This window comes from Ambystoma mexicanum, chromosome 7q (assembly GCF_040938575.1).
Source record: "Ambystoma mexicanum isolate Mex_15411 chromosome 7q, UKY_AmexF1_1, whole genome shotgun sequence".
NCBI classification, from domain to species: Eukaryota; Metazoa; Chordata; class Amphibia; order Caudata; family Ambystomatidae; genus Ambystoma; species Ambystoma mexicanum.
The window spans coordinates 957,402,601-957,412,850 of NC_090941.1; positions in this window are offsets into that span (position 1 = coordinate 957,402,601).

Sequence of the window (10,250 nt, forward strand, 5' to 3'; positions counted from 1 at the left end):
TGGGGGTGGTGGTAGACATGGGTCGGGGCCTGGTGGAGGCTGCCCCTGCACTGCTGGGGGTGGGGTGGTGGGAGACATGAGTGGGGGCCTGGTGGAGGCTGCCCCTGCACTGCTGGGGGGTGGGGGTGCGTGTGGACATGAGTGGGGGCCTGGTGGAGGCTGCCCCTGCACTGCTGGGGGGTGGAGGTAATAGAGGACATGAGTGGGGGCCTGGTGGAGGCTGCCCCTGCACTGCTGGGGGGTGGCGGTGGTGGGAGACATGAGTGGGGGCCTGGTGGAGGCTTTCCCTGCACTGCTGGGGGGTGGGGGTGCATGGGGACATGAGTGGGGGCCTGGTGGAGGCTGCCCCTGGTGGCTGGGGATGGGGGTGGTGGGATTCATGAGTGGGGGCCTGTTGGAGGCTGCCCCTGCACTGCTGGGGGGTGGGGTGCATGGGGACATGAGTGGGGGCTGGGTGGAGGCTGCCCCTGGTGGCTGGGGGGTGGGGGTGGTGGTAGACATGGGTGGGGGCCTGGTGGAGGCTGTCCCTGCACTGCTGGGGGGTGGGGTGGTGGGAGACATGAGTGTGGCCCTGGTGGAGGCTGCCCCTGGTGGCTGGGGGGTGGGGGTGGTGGGAGACATGAGTTGGACATGAGTGGGGGCCTGGTGGAGGCTGCCCCTGCACTGCTGGGGGGTGGGGGTGGTGGGAGACATGAGTGGGGCCTGGTGGAGGCTGCCCCTGCATTGGTTCGGGGTGGGGGTGCATGGGGACATGAGTGGGGGCCTGGTGGAGGCTGCCCCTGCACTGCTGGGGGGTGGGGGTGGTGGTAGACATGGGTGGGGGCCTGGTGGAGGCTGCCCCTGCACTGCTGGTGGGTGGAGGTAATAGGGGACATGAGTGGGGGCCTGGTGGAGGCTGCCCCTGACTGCTGGGGGGTGGGGGTGGTGGGAGACATGAGTGGGGGCCTGGTGGAGGATGCCCTTGGTGGATGGGGGGTGGGGGTGGTGGTAGACATAAGTGGGGGCCTGGTGGAGGCTGCCCCTGCACTGCTGGGGGGTGAGGGTGCATGGGGACATGAGTGGGGGCCTGGTGGAGGCTGCCCCTGCACTGCTGGGGGGTGGGGGTAATAGGGGACATGTGTGGGGGACTGGTGGAGGCTGCCCCTGACTGCTGGGGGGTGGGGGTGGTGGTATACATGGGTGGGGGCCTGGTGGAGGCTGCCCCTGCACTGCTGGGGGTGGGGGTGCATGGGGACATGAGTGGGGGCCTGGTGGAGGCTGCCCCTGCACTGCTGGGGGGTGGGGTGGTGGGAGACATGAGTGGGGGCCTGGTGGAGGCTGCCCCTGCACTGCTGGGGGGTGGGGGTAATAGGGGACATGAGTGGGGGCCTGGTGGAGGCTGCCCCTGACTGCTGGGGGATGGGGGTGGTGGGAGACATGAGTGGGGGCCTGGTGGAGGATGCCCCTGGTGGCTGGGGGGTGGGGGTGGTGGTAGACATGGGTCGGGGCCTGGTGGAGGCTGCCCCTGCACTGCTGGGGGTGGGGTGGTGGGAGACATGAGTGGGGGCCTGGTGGAGGCTGCCCCTGCACTGCTGGGGGGTGGGGGTGCGTGTGGACATGAGTGGGGGCCTGGTGGAGGCTGCCCCTGCACTGCTGGGGGGTGGAGGTAATAGAGGACATGAGTGGGGGCCTGGTGGAGGCTGCCCCTGCACTGCTGGGGGGTGGCGGTGGTGGGAGACATGAGTGGGGGCCTGGTGGAGGCTTTCCCTGCACTGCTGGGGGGTGGGGGTGCATGGGGACATGAGTGGGGGCCTGGTGGAGGCTGCCCCTGGTGGCTGGGGGTGGGGGTGGTGGGATTCATGAGTGGGGGCCTGTTGGAGGCTGCCCCTGCACTGCTGGGGGGTGGGGTGCATGGGGACATGAGTGGGGGCTGGGTGGAGGCTGCCCCTGGTGGCTGGGGGGTGGGGGTGGTGGTAGACATGGGTGGGGGCCTGGTGCAGGCTGCCCCTGCACTGCTGGGGGGTGGGGTGGTGGGAGACATGAGTGGGGCCCTGGTGGAGGCTGCCCCTGGTGGCTGGGGGGTGGGGGTGGTGGGAGACTTGAGTTGGACATGAGTGGGGGCCTGGTGGAGGCTGCCCCTGCACTGCTGGGGGGTGGGGGTGGTGGGAGACATGAGTGGGGCCTGGTGGAGGCTGCCCCTGCATTGGTTCGGGGTGGGGGTGCATGGGGACATGAGTGGGGGCCTGGTGGAGGCTGCCCCTGCACTGCTGGGGGGTGGGGGTGGTGGTAGACATGGGTGGGGGCCTGGTGGAAGCTGCCCGTGCACTGCTGGGGGTTGGCGGTGGTGGGAGACATGAGTGGGGGCCTGGTGGAGGCTGCCCCTGCACTGCTGGGGGGTGGGGGTGCATGGGGACATGAGTGGGGGCCTGGTGGAGGCTGCCCCTGCACTGCTGGGGGGTGGGGGTGCATGGGGACATGATGGGGGCCTGGTGGAGGCTGCCCCTGCACTGCTGGGGGGTGGGGGTAATAGGGGACATGAGTGGGGGCCTGGTGGAGGCTGCCCCTGCACTGCTGAGGGGTGGGGGAGGTGGGAGACATGAGTGGGGGCCTGGTGGTGGCTGCCCCTGGTGGCTGGGGGTTGGGGGTGGTGGTAGACATGGGTGGGGGCCTGGTGGAGGCTGCCCCTGCACTGCTGGGGGGTGGGGTGGTGGGAGACATGAGTGGGGGCCTGGTGGAGGCTGCCCCTGACTGCTGGGGGGTAGGGGGTGGTGGGAGACATGAGTGGGGGCCTGGTGGAGGCTGCCCCTCTTGGCTGGGGGGTGGGGGTGGTGGTAGACATGGGTGGGGGCCTGGTGGAGGCTGCCCCTGACTGCTGGGGGGTAGGGGGTGGTGGGAGACATGAGTGGGGGCCTGGTGGAGGCTGCCCCTGGTGGCTGGGGGGTGGGGGTGGTGGTAGACATGGGTGGGGGCCTGGTGGAGGTTGCCCCTGGAGGCTGGGGGGTGGGGGTGGTGGGAGACATGGGTGGGGGCCTGGTGGAGGTTGCCCCTGCACTGCTGGGGGGTGGCGGTGGTGGGAGACATGAGTGGGGCCTGGTGGAGGCTTTCCCTGCACTGCTGGGGGGTGGGGGGTGCATGGGGACATGAGTGGGGGCCTGGTGGAGGCTGCCCCTGGTGGCTGGGGGGTGGGGGTGGTGGGATTCATGAGTGGGGGCCTGGTGGAGGCTGCCCCTGCACTGCTGGGGGGTGGGGTGCATGGGGACATGAGTGGGGGCTGGGTGGAGGCTGCCCCTGGTGGCGGGGGGGGGGTGGGGGTGGTGGTAGACATGGGTGGGGGCCTGGTGGAGGCTGCCCCTGCACTGCTGGGGGGTGGGGTGGTGGGAGACATAAGTGGGGCCCTGGTGGAGGCTGCTCCTGGTGGCTGGGGGGTGGGGGTGGGTGGAGACATGAGTTGGACATGAGTGGGGTTCTGGTGGAGGCTGCCCCTGCACTGCTGGGGGGTGGGGGTGGTGGGAGACATGAGTGGGGCCTGGTGGAGGCTGCCCCTGCATTGGTTCGGGGTGGGGGTGCATGGGGACATGAGTGGGGCCTGGTGGAGGCTGCCCCTGCACTGCTGGGGGGTGGGGGTGGTGGTAGACATGGGTGGGGGCCTGGTGGAAGCTGCCCCTGCACTGCTGGGGGGTGGCGGTGGTGGGAGACATGAGTGGGGGCCTGGTGGAGGCTGCCCCTGCACTGCTGGGGGGTGGGGGTGCATGGGGACATGAGTGGGGGCCTGGTGGAGGCTGCCCCTGCACTGCTGGGGGGTGGGGGTGCATGGGGACATGAGTGGGGGCCTGGTGGAGGCTGCCCCTGCACTGCTGGGGGGTGGGGGTAATAGGGGACATGAGTGGGGGCCTGGTGGAGGCTGCCCCTGCACTGCTGAGGGGTGGGGGAGGTGGGAGACATGAGTCGGGGCCTGGTGGTGGCTGCCCCTGGTGGCTGGGGGTTGGGGGGTGGTGGTAGACATGGGTGGGGGCCTGGTGGAGGCTGCCCCTGCACTGCTGGGGGGTGGGGGTGCATGGGGACATGAGTGGGGCCTGGTGGAGGCTGCCCCTGCACTGCTGGGGGGTGGGGGTAATAGGGGACATAAGTTGGGTCTGGTGGAGGCTGTCCTTGCACTGCTGGGGGGTAGGGGGTGGTGGGAGACATGAGTGGGGGCCTGGTGGAGGGTGCCCCTGACTGCTGGGGTGTGTGGGTGGTGGGAGACATGAGTGGGGGCCTGGTGGAGGGTGCCCCTGGTGGCTGGGGGGTGGGGGTGGTGGTAGACATGGGTGGGGGCCTGGTGGAGGCTGCCCCTGCACTGCTGGGGGTGGGGTGGTGGGAGACATGAGTGGGGGCCTGGTGGAGGCTGCCCCTGCACTGCTGGGGGGTGGGGGTGCATGGGGACATGAGTGGGGGCCTGGTGGAGGCTGCCCCTGCACTGCTGGGGGGTGGGGGTGCATGGGGACATGATGGGGGCCTGGTGGAGGCTGCCCCTGCACTGCTGGGGGGTGGGGGTAATAGGGGACATGAGTGGGGGCCTGGTGGAGGCTGCCCCTGCACTGCTGAGGGGTGGGGGAGGTGGGAGACATGAGTGGGGGCCTGGTGGTGGCTGCCCCTGGTGGCTGGGGGTTGGGGGTGGTGGTAGACATGGGTGGGGGCCTGGTGGAGGCTGCCCCTGCACTGCTGGGGGGTGGGGTGGTGGGAGACATGAGTGGGGGCCTGGTGGAGGCTGCCCCTGACTGCTGGGGGGTAGGGGGTGGTGGGAGACATGAGTGGGGGCCTGGTGGAGGCTGCCCCTCTTGGCTGGGGGGTGGGGGTGGTGGTAGACATGGGTGGGGGCCTGGTGGAGGCTGCCCCTGACTGCTGGGGGTAGGGGGTGGTGGGAGACATGAGTGGGGGCCTGGTGGAGGCTGCCCCTGGTGGCTGGGGGGTGGGGGTGGTGGTAGACATGGGTGGGGGCCTGGTGGAGGTTGCCCCTGGAGGCTGGGGGGTGGGGGTGGTGGGAGACATGGGTGGGGGCCTGGTGGAGGTTGCCCCTGCACTGCTGGGGGGTGGCGGTGGTGGGAGACATGAGTGGGGGCCTGGTGGAGGCTTTCCCTGCACTGCTGGGGGGTGGGGGTGCATGGGGACATGAGTGGGGGCCTGGTGGAGGCTGCCCCTGGTGGCTGGGGGGTGGGGGTGGTGGGATTCATGAGTGGGGGCCTGGTGGAGGCTGCCCCTGCACTGCTGGGGGGTGGGGTGCATGGGGACATGAGTGGGGCTGGGTGGAGGCTGCCCCTGGTGGCTGGGGGGTGGGGGTGGTGGTAGACATGGGTGGGGGCCTGGTGGAGGCTGCCCCTGCACTGCTGGGGGGTGGGGTGGTGGGAGACATAAGTGGGGCCCTGGTGGAGGCTGCTCCTGGTGGCTGGGGGGGTGGGGGTGGGTGGAGACATGAGTTGGACATGAGTGGGGTTCTGGTGGAGGCTGCCCCTGCACTGCTGGGGGGTGGGGGTGGTGGGAGACATGAGTGGGGCCTGGTGGAGGCTGCCCCTGCATTGGTTCGGGGTGGGGCTGCATGGGGACATGAGTGGGGGCCTGGTGGAGGCTGCCCCTGCACTGCTGGGGGGTGGGGGTGGTGGTAGACATGGGTGGGGGCCTGGTGGAAGCTGCCCCTGCACTGCTGGGGGGTGGCGGTGGTGGGAGACATGAGTGGGGGCCTGGTGGAGGCTGCCCCTGCACTGCTGGGGGGTGGGGGTGCATGGGGACATGAGTGGGGCCCTGGTGGAGGCTGCCCCTGCACTGCTGGGGGGTGGGGGTGCATGGGGACATGAGTGGGGGCCTGGTGGAGGCTGCTCCTGCACTGCTGGGGGGTGGGGGTAATAGGGGACATGAGTGGGGGCCTGGTGGAGGCTGCCCCTGCACTGCTGAGGGGTGGGGGAGGTGGGAGACATGAGTGGGGGCCTGGTGGTGGCTGCCCCTGGTGGCTGGGGTTGGGGGTGGTGGTAGACATGGGTGGGGGCCTGGTGGAGGCTGCCCCTGCACTGCTGGGGGGTGGGGGTGCATGGGGACATGAGTGGGGCCTGGTGGAGGCTGCCCCTGCACTGCTGGGGGGTGGGGGTGCATGGGGACATGAGTGGGGGCCTGGTGGTGGCTGCCCCTGGTGGCTGGGGGTTGGGGGTGGTGGTAGACATGGGTGGGGGTCTGGTGGAGGCTGTCCTTGCACTGCTGGGGGGTAGGGGGTGGTGGGAGACATGAGTGGGGGCCTGGTGGAGGGTGCCCCTGACTGCTGGTGTGTGTGGGTGGTGGGAGACATGAGTGGGGGCCTGGTGGAGGGTGCCCCTGGTGGCTGGGGGGTGGGGGTGGTGGTAGACATGGGTGGGGGCCTGGTGGAGGCTGCCCCTGCACTGCTGGGGGGTGGGGTGGTGGGAGACATGAGTGGGGGCCTGGTGGAGGCTGCCCCTGGTGGCTGGGGGGTGGGGGTGGTGGGAGACATGAGTTGGACATGAGTGGGGGCCTGGTGGAGGCTGCCCCTGACTGCTGGGGGGTAGGGGTGATAGGAGACATGAGTGGGGGCCTGGTGGAGGGTGTCCCTGACTGCTGGGGTGTGGGGGTGGTGGGAGACATGAATGGGAGCCTGGTGGAGACTGCCCCTGTGCTGCTGGGGGTGGGGATGGTGGTAGACATGGGTGGGGTCCTGGTGGAGGCTGCCCCTGCACTGCTCGGGGGTGGCGGTGGTGGGAGACATGAGTGGGGGCCTGGTGGAGGCTACCCCTGTACTGCTGGGGGGTGGGGGTGCATTTGGACATGAGTGTTGGCCTGGTGTAGGCTGCCCCTGCACTGCTGGGGGGTGGGGTAATAGGGGACATGAGTGGGGGCCTGGTGGAGGCTACCTCTGCACTGCTGGGGAGTGGGGTGGTGGGAGACATGAGTGGGGGCTTGGTGGAGGCTGCCCCTGCACTGCTGGGGGGGAGGGGTGGTGGGAGACATGAGTGGGGGCCTGGTGGAGGCTGCCCCTGCACTGCTGGTGGGTGGGGGTAATAGGGGACATGAGTGGGGGCCTGGTGGAGGCTGCCCCTGACTGCTGGGGGGTGGGGGTGGTGGGAGACATGAGTGGGGGCCTGGTGGAGGATGCCCCTGGTGGATGGGGGGTGGGGGTGGTGGTAGACATGAGTGGGGGCCTGCTGGAGGCTGCCCCTGCACTGCTGGGGGGTGAGGGTGCATGGGGACATGAGTGGGGGCCTGGTGGAGGCTGCCCCTGCACTGCTGATTGGTGGGGGTAATAGGGGACATGTGTGGGGGACTGGTGGAGGCTGCCCTGACTGCTGGGGGGTGGGGGTGGTGGTATACATGGGTGGGGGCCTGGTGGAGGCTGCCCCTGCACTGCTGGGGGTGGGGGTGCATGGGGACATGAGTGGGGGCCTGGTGGAGGCTGCCCCCTGCACTGCTGGGGGAGGGGGTAATAGGGGACATGAGTGGGGGCCTGGTGGAGGCTATCCCTGACTGCTGGGGGATGGGGGTAGTGGTAGACATGGGTGGGGGCCTGGTGGAGGCTGCCCCTGACTGCTGGTGAGTAGGGGGTGGTGGGAGACATGAGTGGGGGCCTGGTGGAGGGTTCCCCTGACTGCTGGGGGGTGGGGGGGTGGTGGGAGACATGGGTGGGGGCCTGGTGGAGGGTGCCCCTGGTGGCTAGGGGGTGGGGATGGTAGTAGACATGGGTGGGGGCCTGGTGGAGGCTGCCCCTGCACTGCTGGGTTGGGGTGGTGGGAGACATGAGTGGGGGCCTGGTGGAGGATGCCCCTGGTGGATGGGGGGTGGGGGTGGTGGTAGACATGAGTGGGGGCCTGGTGGAGGCTGCCCCTGCACTGCTGGTGGGTGGGGGTAATAGGGGACATGAGTGGGGGCCTGGTGGAGGCTGCCCCTGACTGCTGGGGGGTGGGGGTGGTGGGAGACATGAGTGGGGCCTTGGTGGAGGATGCCCCTGGTGGATGGGGGGTGGGGGTGGTGGTAGACATAAGTGGGGGCCTGGTGGAGGCTGCCCCTGCACTGCTGGGGGGTGAGGGTGCATGGGGACATGAGTGGGGGCCTGGTGGAGGCTGCCCCTGCACTGCTGGGGGGTGGGGGTAATAGGGGACATGTGTGGGGGACTGGTGGAGGCTGCCCCTGACTGCTGGGGGGTGGGGGTGGTGGTATACATGGGTGGGGGCCTGGTGGAGGCTGCCCCTGCACTGCTGGGGGTGGGGGTGCATGGGGACATGAGTGGGGGCCTGGTGGGAGGCTGCCCCCCTGCACTGCTGGGGGGTGGGGTGGTGGGAGACATGAGTGGGGCCTGGTGGAGGCTGCCCCTGCACTGCTGGGGGTGGGGGTAATAGGGGACATGAGTGGGGGCCTGGTGGAGGCTGCCCCTGACTGCTGGGGGATGGGGGTGGTGGGAGACATGAGTGGGGGCCTGGTGGAGGATGCCCCTGGTGGCTGGGGGGTGGGGGTGGTGGTAGACATGGGTCAGGGCCTGGTGGAGGCTGCCCCTGCACTGCTGGGGGTGGGGTGGTGGAGACATGAGTGGGGGCCTGGTGGAGCTGCCCCTGCACTGCTGGGGGGTGGGGGTGCGTGTGGACATGAGTGGGGGCCTGGTGGAGGCTGCCCCTGCACTGCTGGGGGGTGGAGGTAATAGAGGACATGAGTGGGGGCCTGGTGGAGGCTGCCCCTGCACTGCTGGGGGGTGGCGGTGGTGGGAGACATGAGTGGGGGCCTGGTGGAGGCTTTCCCTGCACTGCTGGGGGGTGGGGGTGCATGGGGACATGAGTGGGGGCCTGGTGGAGGCTGCCCCTGGTGGCTGGGGGTGGGGGTGGTGGGATTCATGAGTGGGGGCCTGTTGGAGGCTGCCCTGCACTGCTGGGGGGTGGGGTGCATGGGGACATGAGTGGGGGCTGGGTGGAGGCTGCCCTGGTGGCTGGGGGGTGGGGGTGTGGTAGACATGGGTGGGGGCCTGGTGGAGGCTGTCCCTGCACTGCTGGGGGGTGGGGTGGTGGGAGACATGAGTGTGGCCCTGGTGGAGGCTGCCCCTGGTGGCTGGGGGGTGGGGGGTGGTGGGAGACATGAGTTGGACATGAGTGGGGGCCTGGTGGAGGCTGCCCCTGCACTGCTGGGGGGTGGGGGTGGTGGGAGACATGAGTGGGGCCTGGTGGAGGCTGCCCCTGCATTGGTTCGGGGTGGGGGTGCATGGGGACATGAGTGGGGGCCTGGTGGAGGCTGCCCCTGCACTGCTGGGGGGTGGGGGTGGTGGTAGACATGGGTGGGGGCCTGGTGGAGGCTGCCCCTGCACTGCTGGTGGGTGGGGGTAATAGGGGACATGAGTGGGGGCCTGGTGGAGGCTGCCCCTGACTGCTGGGGGGTGGGGGTGGTGGGAGACATGAGTGGGGGCCTGGTGGAGGATGCCCCTGGTGGATGGGGGTGGGGGTGGTGGGTAGACATAAGTGGGGGCCTGGTGGAGGCTGCCCCTGCACTGCTGGGGGGTGAGGGTGCATGGGGACATGAGTGGGGGCCTGGTGGAGGCTGCCCCTGCACTGTTGGGGGTGGGGGTAATAGGGGACATGTGTGGGGGACTGGTGGAGGCTGCCCCTGACTGCTGGGGGGTGGGGGTGGTGGTATACATGGGTGGGGGCCTGGTGGAGGCTGCCCCTGCACTGCTGGGGGTGGGGGTGCATGGGGACATGAGTGGGGGCCTGGTGGAGGCTGCCCCTGCACTGCTGGGGGGTGGGGTGGTGGGAGACATGAGTGGGGGCCTGGTGGAGGCTGCCCCTGCACTGCTGGGGGGTGGGGGTAATAGGGGACATGAGTGGGGGCCTGGTGGAGGCTGCCCCTGACTGCTGGGGGATGGGGGTGGTGGGAGACATGAGTGGGGGCCTGGTGGAGGATGCCCCTGGTGGCTGGGGGGTGGGGGTGGTGGTAGACATGGGTCGGGGCCTGGTGGAGGCTGCCCCTGCACTGCTGGGGGTGGGGTGGTGGGAGACATGAGTGGGGGCCTGGTGGAGGCTGCCCCTGCACTGCTGGGGGGTGGGGGTGCGTGTGGACATGAGTGGGGGCCTGGTGGAGGCTGCCCCTGCACTGCTGGGGGGTGGAGGTAATAGAGGACATGAGTGGGGGCCTGGTGGAGGCTGCCCCTGCACTGCTGGGGGGTGGCGGTGGTGGGAGACATGAGTGGGGGCCTGGTGGAGGCTTTCCCTGCACTGCTGGGGGGTGGGGGTGCATGGGGACATGAGTGGGGGCCTGGTGGAGGC